The sequence below is a fragment of the Panthera leo genome, chromosome A2 (genome assembly GCF_018350215.1).
Source record: "Panthera leo isolate Ple1 chromosome A2, P.leo_Ple1_pat1.1, whole genome shotgun sequence".
Taxonomy (NCBI): domain Eukaryota; kingdom Metazoa; phylum Chordata; class Mammalia; order Carnivora; family Felidae; genus Panthera; species Panthera leo.
The window spans coordinates 36,761,981-36,780,134 of record NC_056680.1 but is presented as its reverse complement, the minus strand read 5'-3'; the positions used below and the strand labels follow the sequence as shown (position 1 = coordinate 36,780,134).

Sequence of the window (18,154 nt, the reverse complement as noted above, 5' to 3'; positions counted from 1 at the left end):
TGAACAAATATGAGAATAGCTGCAGCAGACAGAACTCACCTTCAGACACCAGGTAACCTGAGTTCTGCCTGACATACTGAACCCTTAGCATCTCATGCGGGTGAGTGTAGTGGCCCTTGGGATCCCTAAACACGGGGTTTTCATTGTTGGCTTTTTCAGATCGCAGTTCATGAGAAGAATGCTCAGGACAACTAGGTTAAGTGTTTTCTTGTTTCCTCCTCTTTGGTGCACAGTCTGGCACACTGAAGGTGGATGAGTTTTTTTCTCCCCCAGATAAAGACTCAGATCTAGGACAGAGAGATGGTGGAGCAGAGCAGGGAGGTTGCCTACTTGAAATACAAGTGTGGTCATTTGACTTGAGTTTTTATGGGTGTTTCAAGGTCTGATGCCTGCACTGTTTGTTGTCTAGTAGAGGACGTGGTGTTGCAACTCTTGTAGAAGTCCATTATTTTTCTGTATCCAAGACTGGATGGGATGGAAGGAAAGAGGCTGCTTGAGGGATAGAGGAGGCAGAGACCAATGCCTGGAAGTCCAGAGACGCAGAACCCTCCAAGGAGAGAGGTAAGGAGCACGTGGTGATGTGCAGCAGCCTAATTTCTGCTGTGCAGCCTGTCAGAAAACAGGTGGAAAACAGTTCACGTCTAACAATTCATAAACGGCTTTCTTAGTGGTATACATATGTATGTATATTTATATACATATGTGTGAGTGTGTGTGTGTGTGTGTGTGTGTGTGTGTATCCCCCCTCCTCCATTCACGTTGAAAATTCACTGTTCAGCATTAAGAGAGAAAGAGACTATGGAGCACCTGGGTGGCTCGCTCAGTTGAGCATCAGACTCTTGATTTGGGGTCAGGTCATGATTCTAGGATCGTGCGATCCAGACCTGTGTTGGGCTCCACACTGAGCGTGGATCCTGCTTAAGATTCTCTCTCTTTCCCTCTGCCCCTCTCGCATGCCCTCTCTCACTAAAATTTAAACAAAAAATCCATAAAGAATAATTTTAAAATATTTTTTTAAAGGAAAGGATTATATACACTGTGGCTATCACCCTTTGTCTCTCAACTATATTTGGGAATTTTCTACATATCTTGGAGGGCAGAGTTGAATGATGTGATAAATTACCTAGTTGTGAAAATAAAAGATAACTCCTAGTCCTTGAAATAGCAAAACTCATCTTGGTGGTCCTAGTGAAATTCTAGCTCATTGTTCAGAAAGAGGTTTGGCTCCCAGAGGCCCACTCTCTACTGTGGTAAATGGCAAGCAAATATGCTGTGCTCACTTCACCCAATGAATAAAAGCCTCCAAAGCCAAATTACAGTAAAACTCAGCAGCCAACTCTTACCACTTCCTGATTCTTCACATTCCTCTCTCTCTGAGTTTGCAAGGCAACAAGTGCACTTTGAAGGGTGTCATTTAAAATTTCATTAAAGTGGGTGCCTGGGCGGCTCAGTCAGTTAAGCATCCCACTTCAGCTCAGGTCGTCATCTCGTGGTTTGTGAGTTTGAGCCCTGTGTCAGACTCTGTGCTGACAGTTCAGAGCCTGGAACCTGTTTTGGATTCTGTGTCTCCCTCTCTCTCTACTCCTCCCCTGCTCCTGCTTGTGCTCTGTCTCTCCCTGTCTCTCAAAAAATTAATAAACACTATTTTTTTAATTTCTTTAAAGTGCTCCATTATTTTGATGTTCTCCTTCAACAAAACATGTTGAATGAGTAATAATAATTCATTCCTTTTATTTGTGTTTTTAGAATGCAATCCAGGCAAAGAAGGGATTCTCACCTTCAGTTTAAGAGCTTCATCAGAGAGAAACTTACTTTCTCTCATAGTTTCCTGAAGACATTTCCTTAACTCACTGTTGTATAAAACACGAAAAAGGAATCAGAATTTTTTTTTTTAAAAAAAGCATAGTGCTAGATAAACCTATCTTCTAATGTGTGACTCCTTTCACAAATAGAGAGGTAGCTCTTTACATTTGTGAAGCTTGTCTTCAATTGGGACTGTTTATAGAACACATGAAATAGGTCAGTAGGATGCTCTACCAGAGTGGCAGTAACCAAAATGAAATCACAAAAAAATATTCGAAAGGGCAATGCTACCTTCTGTTCCCAAATGGATATTTTTTTCAGCAGTGAAGTTCTCTGTTTTCTTTCTTAAAAGTATTGACCTTCTCAATTATTTGCTGTAAACTAACTAAAAGGAGACAAAACATGTTCTAAGGCTGTTACCAAACCAGTGACATCAAATAATCCCAGTGTATTAGCAGCACACATGATCCGACAGGTGGGTGTAACTAACATTTTAGCTTTCCCGTTGTGCCTGAAGAAATCAAGTTTTAGCAGCATGTTAAACCTAAGAAAACCTTATTTCAATGAGATTCCTATTTAAAATATTGTCCAAAATGGAGAAACACAATAAAATATCTTCTCATTTCTCTCCCATCTGGAAGCACCCTTCTTAGAAAATCCAATCACTTCAAATACTTATGTCACTACCAGAGATGAAACAAAAATCAAATCCTATCAACTTACATTTCTCTCCTCCAATTATTAAGGTACATAAATAGGTCCCTGCAAATAATGGAACAAACAAAACCATCACTTAGTCTCAATTTGAGCCACTCACACCCCCAGGTGCTATTTGGAATTCCACACAAAGAAAGCTCAAACTGCTGCTGACTGATTGACTACTCGAAGGCCTTGGATGACTTCCTGCTGCTCACAGATTGCCTTTCGTGAACCCTAGGCCGGGGGCCCTGGAGGACAAGGTCTTTGGAATCAAACATACGGGTACCATCTCAGCTTTACACTTAGTGGCTGGAGGATCTGGATTAATGGCAATTCCTAGAAGACAAACTTTTTTCATCCCGACATGCGAATATTACCCTCCAACCTTAAAGGAATATTATTCAACACACACGAAGCACCCAATTACAGGTAACACATGTAAGCTCTAGAACAGACTCCTCCAACAGGGACTGATTCTGTCATCTGACCAGAAAGTGCAAACTTCTCTTTTGTTGGCCCAGTGTGAGAGCTCATGCCCTGAGATCACTCTTCTCCCCACCACCACCACCACTGCATTCAAAGGGATGAACACCAGCCTTTGCGGGCTCGTTAAGTGTCAGGCAGCCACCCTGGCTCTCAACAGACAGCGCCACAGGATCACCACAGTCTATGGAGCCTGTGCAGAATACATTACCCCCATTTGCAAAAAACTCATTTCCACTCATTCTTCCCTGGCATGAACGGCTTCCTCCACCTCAGACTCAGAACCATGGTTTAAACCTCTCTTGTGACACACACCCTGCCTGGCAATATCTGGCTTCGTCTCTAAGCTCAGGCTTCTTGATAGGCTTGTAGATAGACAGTTTTCTCATCTTCACATTTCACGAAGAGCCAGGTCATGGCAAAGTACTCACTCCAAACCTCAGGCTCATATCATCACTTGTTTCCTAATCATTTCTATGTAAAATTACACAAATTTCATTCCCTCTACTCTGGTGATGTGTTCCTCCTCCCGATGTCTTAAGAGACGGCAACTCCCTCCATATTGTCACTTAGGCTCCAAACAGGGAAGAGAAAGATGAATTTCAAGAGTTAAAAAGTCAATTAGACATCAGAAGTCCCCATATTTATCCTTAGGTGAATCAAAACGCACATCAAGGGGCGCCTAGGTGGCTCAGTTGGTTGAGTGTCTGACTTTGGCTCAGGTCATGCATGATCTCACTGTTCATGGGTTCTACTCTCCCATGGGGCTCTGTGGTGACAGGTAAGAGCCTGGCACCCACTTTGGACTCTGTGTGTGTGTGTGTCTCTCTCTTTGTCCCTCCCCCACTTGCACTCTTTCTCTCTCACTCAAACATTAAAAAAAAACAACCCACATCAAACACCAGTACTGAGAAAATATTACAAAGAAAACTAAAGCTTAAATTCTTACCGTGATATTCTCGAGGCTCTATCTAAGAGGGGAAAAAACAGAATTAAATTTGGTGTCAAAACATACTATTAGTAAAAACCTATAGTTCCTGATAAATAGCAAAATAGTAATCCAGTGAAATTACAGTAATTTTATTATGCATAATTAATTCACAGGATTAAAAGATAAGAAAAAATAGAATTTCCTATTTAAGTCATGTTACTTCACAATTTCTGTTAAAGAGCACAACGTAAATAGCTTTTTTTTTTAACAGAAAATTTGTTTATGTTAAATGAACATTCAGCCTATTCAATTTTGACCATTGATAATACATTTTAAAAATGCTTTAAATTGTCATTTCCCTCACTTATTTTTTTTTAAATCCAGTATCCACACTGAAGTTTAGAACTAGGATTATTTTGAAATCCTGAAATAAAGAAACAGGAAGGAAGGGAGGGAGGGAGGGACAGAGGAAGGGTGGGCAAAACCTTTGAGCTAAGATATGCCTCTTTTATTCTCTAGAAAGCTCTTCTGAAATATTACATGGAGTTGTCTGTCTGCTGAATTCATACAGGGTTATAGCACATCAGGTGCCATGATTTTTTCCAGACTACTACAAACAAAATAAAAGCCACCAAATGAGAAAAAGAATAAAACACGGCTAGAGCTAAAGCACAAGCAACAACAGAAATAACAGTTGATGTTTAAAAAAAGAGCAAAAAGAGCTCTGCAGACCTCAGTTCTCCTGATAAATTCTAGCTCAATCAAATCTAGGCATGACCCGGTTTTGACACCATTAACATATTTCCCCATTCTAAAGTTTTAAAGGATGATGAGAGGCTGAGGCCAGCCCTAAACTCTTGCCAGGATATTAGAATATCATCATGCTATCAAAAAGCCACTTAGGAACCTCTGAGCTTCCCTGTCCCTTGTCACCCAGCCCCACAGGCGGGGAAGTGAAAAGGAATATGAACACACCAAATACTTAATATTTGTGTTTCTGTGTGAAGGCAAGTTTTCTACAGTGGCAGGGAGAGGGGCAAATACTCATTTAGAAATAAATTCCAAAGTATTCTGTTCTTCCAGAAAAGATCTGCCCTCAAGAGGAACGAAGAGCCTAACTGGGGATTTCCCAAAGAGTAAGCAATACAGGTGAGGGAAAATACTCAACTCCAGGGCTCTCGCCTTCCTGTCTCACCTGGGAGTAAATTCAGACTAACCCCTAGCCAGATAAATAGAAAAACCTCACACTCATGTCCTATTTACCTCAGTTCCTTTACCAGCACATAACGTTTGCCTTTCAACACAACTTACAAGGCATAGTAAAGTAAAAACCACACAGTTTGAACACAGATAGCAAGCATTAGAATTACACTTCCTATGGCAGAGATGTAGGAATTATCATCCTGGGAACTTAAAACCACTTCCATTCCTATGATAATGCAGATAATGAAAAAAGTGGACAACATGCAAGAAGAGATGGTGAATGTAAGCAGACAGTTGAACCTCTAAGATTTTAAAGTGATTTGAGATGCAGCGAAGGCAGTCCTGAGAGGAAAATACATTGCAATCCAGGCCTATCTCAAGAAACAAGAAAAATCCCAAATACAAAATCTAACAGCACACCTAAAGGAAATAGAAGCAGAGCAGCAAAGACACCCCAAACCCAGCAGAAGAAGAGAAATAATAAAGATCAGACCAGAAATAAACAATACAGAATCTAAAACAACTGTAGAGCAGATCAATGAAACCAAGAGTTGTTTTTTTGAAAAAATAAACAAAATTGATAAACCTCTAGCCATGCTTCTCAAAAAAGAAAAGGGAGATGACCCAAATAGATGAAATCATGAATGAAAATGGAATTGTTACGAGCAATCCCTCAGAAAGACAAGCAATTATCAGGGAATACTATGAAAAATTATATGCCAACAAGCTGGAAAACCTGGAAGAAATGGACAAATTCCTAAACACCCACACGCTTCCAAAACTCAATCAGGAGGAAACAGAAAGCTTGAACAGACCCATAACCAGCGAAGAAATTGAATCGGTTATCAAAAATCTCCCAACAAATAAGAGTCCAGGGCCAGGTGGCTTCCCAGGGGAGTTCTACCAGACGTTTAAAGCAGAGATAATACCTATCCTTCTCAAGCTATTCCAAGAAATAGAAAGGGAAGGAAAACTTCCAGACTCATTCTATGAAGCCAGTATTACTTTGATTCCTAAGCCAGACAGAGGCCCAGCAAAAAAAGACAACCACAGGCCAATATCCCTGATGAATATGGATGCAAAAATTCTCAATAAGATACTAGCAAATCGAATTCAACAGCATATAAAAAGAATTATTCACCATGATCAAGTGGGATTCATTCCTGGGATGCAGGGCTGGTTCAACATTCGCAAATCAATCAATGTGATACATCACATTAATAAAAGAAAAGAGAAGAACCATATGATCCTGTCAATCGATGCAGAAAAGGCCTTTGACAAAATCCAGCACCCTTTCTTAATAAAAACCCTTGAGAAAGGATAGAAGGAACATACTTAAACATCATAAAAGCCATTTATGAAAAGCCCACAGCTAACATCATCCTCAATGGGGAAAAACTGAGAACTTTCCCCCTGAGATCAGGAACACGACAGGGATGTCCACTCTCACCGCTGTTGTTTAACATAGTGCTGGAAGTTCTGGCATCAGCAATCAGACAACAAAAGGAACTCAAAGGCATCAAAATTGGCAAAGATGAAGTCAAGCTTTCGCTTTTTGCAGATGACATGATATTATACATGGAAAATCCGATAGACTCCACCAAAAGTCTGCTAGAACTGACTCATGAATTCAGCAAAGTTGCAGGATACAAAATCAATGTACAGAAATCAGTTGCATTCTTATACACTAACAATGAAGCAACAGAAAGACAAATAAACTGATCCCATTCACAATTGCACCAAGAAGCATAAAATACCTAGGAATAAATCTAACCAGAGATGTAAAAGATCTGTATGCTGAAAACTATAGAAAGCTTATGAAGGTAATTGAAGAAGATATAAAGCAATGGGAAAACATTCAGTGCTCATGGATTGGAAGAATAAATATTGTCAAAATGTCAATACTACCCAAAGTTATCTACACATTCAATGCAATCCCAATCAAAATTGCACCAGCATTCTTCTTGAAACTAGAACAAGCAATTCTAAAATTCATATGGAACCACCAAAGGCCCCCAATAGCTAAAGTAATTTTGAAGAAGAAGACCAAAGCAGGAGGCATCACAATCCCAGACTTTAGCCTCTACTACAAAGCTGTCATCATCAAGACAGCATGGTATTGGCACAAAAACAGACACATAGACCAATGGAATAGAATAGAAACTCCAGAACTAGACCCACAAAAGTATGGCCAACTAATCTTTGACAAAGCAGGAAAGAACATCCAATGGAAAAAAGACAGTCTCTTTAACAAATGGTGCTGGGAGAACTGGACAGCAACATGCAGAAGGTTGAAACTAGACCACTTTCTCACACCATTCACAAAAATAAACTCAAAATGGATAAAGGACCTGAATGTGAGACAGGAAACCATCCAAACCCTAGAGGAGAAAGCAGGAAAAGACCTCTCTGACCTCAGTCGTAGCAATTTCTTACTTGACACATCCCCCAAAGGCAAGGTAAGAATTAAAAGCAAAAATGAACTACTGGGACCTTATGAAGATAAAAAGCTTCTGCACAGCAAAGGAAACAACCAACAAAACTAAAAGGCAACCAACGGAATGGGAAAAGATATTTGCAAATGACATATCGGACAAAGGGCTAGTATCCAAAATCTATTAAGAGCTCACCAAGCTCCACACCCGAAAAACAAATAATCCAGTGAAGAAATGGGCAGGAACCATGAACAGACGCTTCTCTAAAGAAGACATCAGATGGCCAACAGGCACACGAAAAGATGCTCAACGTCGCTCCTCATCAGGGAAATAAAAATCAAAACCACACTCAGATATCACCTCACGCCAGTCAGAGTGGCCAAAATGAACAAATCAGGAGACTATAGATGCTGGCGAGGATGTGGAGAAACAGGAACCCTCTTGCACTGTTGGTGGAATGCAAACTAGTGCAGCCTCTCTGGAAAGCAGTGTGGAGGTTCCTCAAAAAATTGAAAATAGACCTACCCTATGACCCAGCAGTAGCACTGCTAGGAATTTACCCAAGGGATACAGGAGTTACTGATGCATAGGGGATCTTGTACCCCAATGTTTATAGCAGCACTCTCAACAATAGCCAAATTGTGGAAAAAGCCTAAATGTCCATCAACCGTTGAATGGATAAAGAAATTGTGGTTTATATACACAATGGAGTACTACGTGGCAATGAGAAAGGATGAAACATGGCCCTTTGTAGCAACGTGGATGCTACGTGAAATAAGCCATACAGAGAAAGACAGATACCATATGTTTTCACTCTCATGTGGATCCTGAGAAATGTAACAGAAACCCATGGGGGAGGGGAAGGAAAAAAAAAAGAGGTTTGAGTGGGAGAGAGCCAAAGCATAAGAGACCTTAAAAACTGAGAACAAACTGAGGTTTGATGGGGGTGGGAGGGAGGGGAGGGGAGGTGATGGGCACTGAAGAGGGCATCTTTTGGGATGAGCACTGGGTGTTGTGTGGAAACCAATTTGACAATAAGTTATATGTATTTAAAAAATAAATAAAGAGATTTGAGATATCCAGAGCACCGTAACAGAAATAAAAAATGCCTTTGATGGGTTAAGAGACTCAACATAGCTGAGGAAAGAATCCTTGAGCCTAAAGAAATGCCAGTAGTACCTTCCAAAAAGGAAACACAAAGAAAATAATTAAAAATATGGCACAGAAAACCCAAGACCAGTGGGATAATTGCAAAATGTGTAACACACACATTTTAGGAATACCAGGACAATGGAGAAGAGATATTTGAAGCAATAATGACTGAGGATTTTCCAAAATAAATAGTAGTCACCAAATCACAGATCCAGGATGCTCAAAAAATCAAAAGTAGGACAAATACCCAAGACAAACATACAAACCACTAACAACAACAAAAACCCCACCAACTACACTTAATATATAAGATTCAACTACGGATAATTAAAACAGCTTTGGAAATCTAGAGCAGGGGTTGGGGGTGTAAGGAGAGAGGGGAGCAACAACACCTTACCCAAGAGGAACAAGGATAAGAAATACCTGAGACTTCTTTTCATAAACCACATAATCAAGAAGAATGGAATATTTCAAGTGTTAAAAGAAACATCAAACTATCTGTAGCCAGTGAAATTATCCTTCAAACACACTACAGAGTAAGGAAAATTGTCAGGGATAATGACTGGCATTACTTCAATGGTAAAAAAAAGTCAGTTCTCCAAAAAGACGCAACAATTTCTAATGTGCATGCATTAACAACCGATGTGTCAAGATACACAAGGCCAACACTGACAGAACTGCTGGTAGAAAGAGCTGAATCCATTACTACAGCTGGAGAATTCAAATACCCTCTATCAGACACCAACAGATCCAGCATACAGACATTTAGTAAGATCACAGATGACCTGAACAGCATCACCAATCAACTTGATCCATTACCATCTGTAGAATACTTCATCCAACAGAAGATTATACGTTCCTGTCAAGCTCACATAGAACATTCACTGAGGTAGGCCATATTTGCGATCATAAGATACATCTGAACAACCACAATAAAAGAAATCATAGGAAGTATGTTCTCAGACCACGGATGAATCAAATTAGACCTCACAAACAGAAAGATTGCTGGAAAATGACAAAAACATTGTAGATTAAATAAGCTTCTAAAGAACGCATGGGTTAGAGGGGAGGTTGGTGGGGGGATGGGCAAAAGAGGTGAAGGAGATCAAGAGTACACTTATGGTGATGAGCACTGAGAAATGTAAAGAATTGCAGAATCATAATGCACACCTGAATCTAATATTACATTGTATGTACATTATACTTGAACTTAAAAAATATATGGATCAAAGAAGACATTCCTACAGAAATTTTTAACTAGTTCAATCTAAATGATAGTGAAAATTGAACAGATTAGAGGGAAATTTGTAATACTGAGTGCATATAAAGGTACAGTGAGCATAAAATTTTCTGCTTATTTATGATTTTAAAAATATAAGGTACTTTAGTATACTCACAGCAAGTACAGTTCTCCAGAGGCGAATTAGAAATGCACAAATTCCCAGGGAGGCTGTAATAATGTCATGTTTCCACAGAATTCCAAACACATCAGAGCCAAGAGAGAAATGGTAGGCTAAAATATAGAGAAGCTGAAATAATACTGGAAACAACAAGGAATCCATCAAAAACATTTACAATATATCTGTCACAAAGAATCATCTTTACAAACCCTCAACCAATCTCCAGGAGGCTTTCAATTGCTTCCTCAAAGGAGGAGGACAGCTTAGAAAGGAGCAGGAGCAAACTTTTGGGAGTGATGGAGTGTGTTCACTCTTTTACCGTGGTGATAGCTTCATTACTCCTTACATATGTCAAATGTCAACAAATCATTTCCTTTAAAAAGATGTTATTGTACATAAATTACACCACACTAAAGCTATAGGAAAACTATAACAGGCAACATTTAGGGATTTTATTTTGCTGACAAAAACATTCCAAACACTTTCTTTTTTTTTTTTTTTAATTTTTTTTACATTTATTTATTTTTGAGAGACAGAGAGACAGAGCGTGAGCAGGGGAGGGGCAGAGAGAGAGGGAGACACAGACTCTGAAGTAGGCTCCAGGATGTGAGCTGTCAGCACAGAGCCCGATGTGGGGCTTGAACCCACGAACCGTGAGATCATGACCTGAGCCGAAGTTGGATGCTCAACCGACTGAGCCACCCAGGCGCCACCCCCCCCAAATACTTTCTAAATAGTTAACTTAAAAATTTATAAACAAATTTAAAATAGAAAAATACATAATGTTAAATATATGGTAGATAAGAAGTCAATGACTTCTATCGTACATTCATAAAGTACCTAAATAAGCTCCTTTGGAATATCTCCAAAAATATGCCCAAAATTTATGGAAAAATGGGAGAAAGTAAAAATAAAAAATGTACTAGAGATACAAATGAGAATGTTATATAGATAGATGTTTACAGATAGGGACATAACTGAGAGAGATCGGTAGTCACTATTATAAATATGGGATTATTATTCCAAAAAGAATGTACTTCTTTTTCGCTTCCTAAACACATTGACGTTTCTTTTTAATGCTTACTTGGATACCAAATCACAGCCCAAAATGTCAGATTTCTGAAGTAAATAAAGATCTGATGATATCTATGAGATTTTAGATTCAAGATTTCCTTGAATACACTTGTCAAACAGCGAATGAAAGGAATTCACGTTCCTATTTCACAGTATTGCACCTAAATCAATCAATAACAACTATGAAAATTAATTTATAAAAAGAATACAAAAGTCCTGGATATGGTCATCAAAACAAAAGAACACATATCATTTCACAAAAACTAGACTTACCAGTATTTTAGGAGCAAATACATGCACAATGCAATTCACACGAATTCACATACGAAGCTTTAATTTTGTGCAACTGAACCTTTCTATAAAGTAGCCTCCACAATGTATACCATTTGTTTCTTCAGCTCTCAGAACTGAGGTCACTAAAATGCGTGCTGGTGGGAAACATACACCATCTTTGAGTGGCCACTGTCTGCAAGAGAGCAGGGGCTGTCAGCACAATGATCAGATGCACCAAAGATGGGCCATATTGATATGAATATAAACCATCCTCAGTCTTGAAACATCTGGTACACTTGAAACATCTGGCAGCTGTCTAGCTGCTAATATTAGTAACTGATTCCTTTTTTAAAAAAAAATTGTCAAGTTAGATAACATACTTCCGTGATTCATCGCTTACATACAACACCAGTGCTCATCCCAACAAGTGCCCTCCTCAATGCCCATCACTCATTTTCCCCCTCTCCCCACCCCCCACATCAACCCTCAGTTTTTTCTCCATATTCAAGAATCTCTTATGGTTTGCCTCCCTCTCTGAAACTATTTTTTCCCCTTTCCCTTCCCCCATGGTCTTCTGTTAAGTTTCTCAAGTTCCGCATGTGAGTGAAAGCATATGATGTCTTTCTCTGATTATACCCTCCAATTCCATCCATGTTGTTGCAAATGGCAGGATTTCATTCTTTCTTATTGCCAAGTAGTATTCCATTATATATTTAACCCACATCTTTATCCGTTGATCAGTTGATGGACATTTGGGCTCTTTCCATAATTTGGGTATTGTTGAAAGCATTGCTATAAACAGTGGGATACACGTGCCCCTATGAATCAGCTCTCCTGTATCCGTTGGATAAATTCCTAGTAGCGCTACTGCTGGGTCATAGGGTGGTTCTATTTTTAGTTTTTTGAGGAACCTCCACACTATCTTCCAGAGCGACTGCACCAGTTTGCATTCCCACTGACAATGCAAGAGGGTTCCTGTTTCTCCACATTCTCGCCAACATCTCTTGTTTCCTGAGTTGTTAACTTTAGCCACTCTGACTGGTGTGTGGTATCTCAATGTGATTTTGATTTGTATATCCCTGATGATGAGTGATGTTGAACATCTTTTCATGTGTCTGTCGGCCATACGGATGTCTTCTTTGGAAAAGTGTCTATTCATGTCTTCTGCCCATTTCTTCACTAGATTACTTCTTTTTGGGTATTGAGGTTGGTAAGTTCTTTATAGATTTTGGATATTAACCCTTTATCTGTCATTTGCAAATATCTTCTCCCATTCCATCAGTTGCCTTTTAGTTTTGTTGATTGTTTCCTTTGCAGTGCAGAAGGTTTTTATCTTGATGAGGCCCCAATTGTTCATTTTTGCTCTTATTTCCCTTGCCTTCATAGACGTGTGGAGCAAGAAATTGCTGCAGCTGAGGTCAAAGAGGTTGTTGCCTGTTTTCTCCTCTATGGTTTTGATGGTTTCCTGTCTAACATTTAGGTATTTCATTCATTTTTAGTTTATTTTTGTGTATTGTGGAAGAAAGTGGTCCAGTTTCATTCTTCTGCATGTTACTGTCCAGTAACATGTCCGTGTTACTCTTCACTGTGTTCTCATAGACAATGGCCATGACCAGGGGCAGGCGGAAAATGCAAGAAAAGTTAGTTTATGGAAAACTCAGAGATAAGGTAGGGAAAGAGAGCTAAACTCACCTATGAGATGCAGCACAGGTACAGGAGAAAAAATCTAATAAAGACGACCAAGAAATTTCCTCCTTTGTAGTCTCAAAGGAAAAGAATAAATTCTGTTTTGACTAGAGTTATTCTTGGGGGATGATTCTGCCTCAATACAAGGGTTGTTCCAGACTACTGGGGCCTTCCAGATCCAGCTCTGTGAATGTGGTGTTGCCAATCTAAAGAAACCTACCTATTTCTATGGGTGTTCCCGGTCTCTCTCCCCTGGGTGGTACAGATTTTGATATTTTAAAATTGTTTATATAAAGAAAGAGGGACCATTCAAGTGAGGGAGGGGCAGAGACACAGGGAGATATAGAGTCCCGAGCAGGCTCTGAGCTGTGAAAATCCCAACACGGGGCTCAATCTCACAAGCTGTGAGATCATGACCTGAGCCAAAATCAAGAGTCAGATGCTTAACTGACAGTCACCCAAGCGTCCTCATATTTATTCTGAATCTGTAATGAAATGGTGATTTCCCATGATGTATATATACTGAGAAACCTCCGTTTTACTGATGAATTCTAGATTGCTAGTTGAGCCTGACCTGCCCAGAGTTATTTGATTAACTACAAAACAACATGAACTAGGGCACCGTGAGGTCTTTATCAAGGGGAGGGGATGGTTCTCTCCCTTATCCTTGGGGGTCACCTGAGGCATGTGGGATACCCTCTGCCTCTGGTCAGGGACCTGAGTGTAGGGAAAAGTTTAAGATATTTGAGGAATGAGATGAGGGATTGTTTCCATTCCACATGGTCCTCTAAAGCAGAATAAACCTCTGTCCCTTCTAGGGTCTTTAGTAGATCCAGAAACTGCTGAAACCTCTGTGAGTTACAGCAGCTCTGACTGTACCAAGAATGCAGTCAAGGACAAGGTAAATGCTGGGGCCATTCTCGGTTGTAACTCTTTCGGGAAACCCTCATCTTTCTGTACAGCATGCTCTGCTGGCCTTGTCTCGTTTTGCGTGTTGTGTGATACGTCCGTTTGTTCTTTGTTTTCTAAATGTACACTCATAACCCAGGAGCCCACAGGCTTCTCAGCTTTTAGTCTGTCAGCTTTCTGTGGTAAGTTGAGAAGCCAAAAGTGCTTAGAGACTGAGTACCTTAAGGTTTTTCCGTGCGTTTCAGGAAATAACGAGAGGAGGATGACCCCACACTCCAAACGGAAGTCTCCTGGCCTGGGTGACCCCTTCCAGACCTCACCTCTGTGGGAACAGTGTGGCTGCTGTGTCTTCCTTTCTTGATTCTGGCTAGGAGATTAACCTGGTAGAGAGTCTGCCATATTGTTTAAAATTCAAAAGTGCAAAACGACATCATGACTCCAACTTTATATTTTGTGCCCTGTGCCATTTAGAGTGGTCTCAGATAAAATCAATGTCATCACTCATTTGGTAAATGAGCTGTCTGGAATCCTTCCAGCTATACCTTAGGTAAAAATAATCTGAACATTGCGTCCTTCAATTATGTTTATATGAGCAGTTTCTGGTTGTGTCCCCAGTCACTGTTAGAGCTGATACAGTCTCATGACACATCCCAGGAGTTTTATACCAAAACACTTGCATTAAAGCTGTTATGTGAATTTTTACCTCTTTTGTTTCTGTAGGACTTAATTACTCTGTGTCCTGTAGTATGCTTAAAGTCAGAATTCCCTATGAATTAAGATGAACACATCTGAGCTTTGGAGACATTCACCACAAGTCACTTGTTCCTCACAGAAGACTCTCATTCCCCTGCAAGATCCCAGGCATCCTCCACTCCACAGAGGTCTCAGAGGCCTTTGACAACACTTCAAGAGGGAAGACTCTTTTCAGGGAGAGGAGCAGAGGAGACAAAGTGAGGGTCTGGCTGCAGAACTTTTTGCCAGGAGAAGCTGTGATTCCATGAGCAGAATATGAGCCATTTATCTGCACTCAATTTGTTGTGTTCTTAATATACCAAAAACAGAGCATCAGGAGTCACTGCAGAGGAGGGATGCAGGGTGAACTGGGACATAGATGCCTGCCTGTCTGGAGAATGCTGCTTAATTACTATGTAATTACTTCTGTTAACCCTCTAGGACAGGACCCTTGCCATTTTACTTCCACAGACATGGGCAGTGATGTGTGGTGACAGCAGTTCCACCTCTTGCATCTACTACCCCAAGCTGTAGGTGGTATCCAGTGGCAGGGACAGAGTTTTCAGGTACTGATGCTACTCTCTTGGATCCTGGTAGCAGAGAAGGTGGCAGGTGCTGATACGTTCTTCTCTGGGTTACAGCTGCTTTTGGTATTGGTTCTCTTGTCTGGCATAGGCACGTAGCTGTCACTTCTGTTCTGCAGGACAGTGTGGATCCATGGGGACCTCCTCCGTTAACTGGACGAGTCTGCATGCCCTACCCTAGAGGCGCCCCACCCCCATGGACCATTAGGCACGTCCACCTCCTGAACCTTGGTGGCCCTGAACCCCTCCACCTGCAACACTTGGTAAGATGATCTGAGCACTAGAAGTTGACTTGTAAAACACACCCATCTTATTTTTGTTGCTGTTAGCTCTTTGGCCAAGGTGCAGAGGCCGTACCACAGACCATTGTGATGCAAGGGGAATGTGTCTGCTGCCATTACCACATTCCTCAAGTTTCTCATGATCTCATCTTTGTCATTCCCCCCACCATGTGTTGGTACAGGTGTCTCTCGTGGAGAAGGATTGGGGCTGTATGCAGAAAAGCAGGCATAGCGCTTCAGCAGACATGCCCTGTACACATGCCACGTGCTGGGCTCTGTGAGGCATGAGGCACAGCCTAATGTGTGTCCATCTAGTTGCACCCCCAGCCATCCCTCGTTGTTCGGTGAGTGATGAACACATCTGAATCGGGGCTTTTACGCGTCTTCATCAAGTTATAAGGGATGGTTCTTCAAGTTCTTCTTGGGGATCACCTGAGGCATGTGGGATACCCTCTGCACGTGATTTGGGATCTGACTGGGGCAAAGAGTTTAAGTTGTTGGAAGAATGAGGGGAGGGTTTTTTTTGTTTTTGATCTCCAAACAGTCGACTCAAATCAGAATAAACCTCCATCCCTTCTAGGGCTTTTTGCAGATCCAGAAGCAGGTGACACTCCCAAGAGTGACATCAACCCTGGCTCTGCCAAAACTGCCAAGAAGCACAAGGTAAATGCTGTGGCCATTTTCAGTTCTGAGTCCTTACGGACAGCCACATCTTTCTGTACAGCACACTCTCCTGCCATTGTCTCTGGTTTGTGTGTCGTGTGGTATGTCTGCTCTTTTGTTTTTGTTTTTGTTTCCAAATGCAAAACCTTTATCCCGAGTCTACGGGCTTCCCTGTTTTCCACCTGGCATCTCTTTGTGGTAACTTTAGAAGCTAAGCGTGCTTATGGGTGAGGACCTTTTCCAGTGTGTTCCTGGAATACATCAAGGAGGATGACACCACACTCCACTTGGAAGTCTCCTACCTTGCCTCATTCTTTCTGGACCTCCTCAATGTGGAATCATCTCCTCAGACTTCTCTCACAATATCCTGAGGCTTTGCCTGTGTTCCTGCTGGCTCAGCCCTAATACCAGTTCTCAGTGGGACCTACACAGAGCCTCAGCTGTGGTATCGGTGAAAACAGGGGTAATATTTGTTTCCAAGAACATTATAAAAAGAAGACATTAAATACGTAAAGCCTCTGCAAAATCTCTGGGAAGTGTCCATTCACCCTTCTCACAGTTTCAATTAAGATACCTCCACACAATGATCATCAAAAAAAGATGGTCATGGGAGTTTGTTAAACTAAGACTGTTAACACCTCAGCCCAGGGATTGGGAATCGCCGTTTTAAACAATAAGACAAGGTCCCTCATTTTTCTATTAAAATTCGGGCCCTACCAGACAAAGAAAGAAAAAATCATTATGAGAATGTGTACATTCACAGATCTAGATCTGAAGACAATCATTTTCCATTACGTATAGACTCACAGATGCAGCCACACACTAAAGTGTTCATCTGAGGCCACAGATAAACTACAGAAGACAGAATGCATGTAGGAAAACATAAGATAAGACGGAAATAACCCTAAATCTCTTTGCCTTATAGGACAACTATTTTGAAATTTCAAGAGGACTGTGCGCGGTGACAGACGACAGTGATTATGTATCTATTTTAAGAAGGTGTCAGATCTGCCTGAATGCTTTCCCTGCCCATCCTGTCCCCTCCACTTTGTCCTTCCTACTGTCCCCTAATACACCTTTCACCATTCTGTGTCAGCGTCTGCTTCTAGGACCATCCACTCTCACTCCCCATTGAGTGCACACATTGGGGTTCCTGTACACACAGGGAACAAGCTTGCAGAAATGGCGGCGACAGAGGATAGTAGCAACATCACCCTTTGTGCAAGAGAGCCTGAGGGAGTTTTCCAGGGTGGTGGGAACTTCCTGTGTCTAGATTTATGGGGTGTTCATTTATGAACATTTATGTTCATTTATTTTAGAAATATTCACTGACTCCCTGGTGCCTCGGAGTCAGATAGACAGGTATCTGCCCCTAGGAAATGGCTGAGTTCTAATGGTGGGGAAGGATGAGGGACCAGCAGTGATGGTGGGAGAGGAGTGAGGAGGCCACAAATGGAGTCAGACCCTCGCCCAGGATGCCAGGTCTCCCCAGACAGCACCACGTGCAGGAGTGCTCTGAGGAGCAGAGATTTCTTGATCAGACCCATGAACTACATAATCCTCCTGCAGTTTCCTCACTGAGGGATGGCCAGAGCAGAAGCCAGCAGCTGGAGGACGCCCTGATCATGGCTGGATTGGAGCAGTGGACCTGGGGGATTGAGTCAGAGAAAGGGACGGGCAGAAGGTAGTGACAGGGAGTTTGAGAGACAAAGGGAAGAGAAAAGAAGGGACCTTTCTCTGCTGACTTCACCTACATTTCTGTGTGAACAAAAGGAGATTCTTGCCTCAAGGATAGGGAAGAAGGATGGCACAAAGACAGAGTGACATTCTCAGCTCAAGTGCCCAG

The 18,154-nt window shown here is 41.3% G+C and overlaps 1 long non-coding RNA gene across 1 annotated transcript; it reads left to right on the top strand.

The window, feature by feature from the left end:
* The first annotated feature begins 413 nt into the window (after positions 1 to 413).
* Positions 414 to 17,396, top strand: LOC122214563. The gene is made up of 5 exons (XR_006199960.1): positions 414 to 561; positions 15,484 to 15,627; positions 15,828 to 15,989; positions 16,226 to 16,308; positions 17,234 to 17,396. It is a non-coding gene; the product is annotated as an uncharacterized LOC122214563 (long non-coding RNA).
* The last annotated feature ends 758 nt before the right edge of the window (positions 17,397 to 18,154 follow it).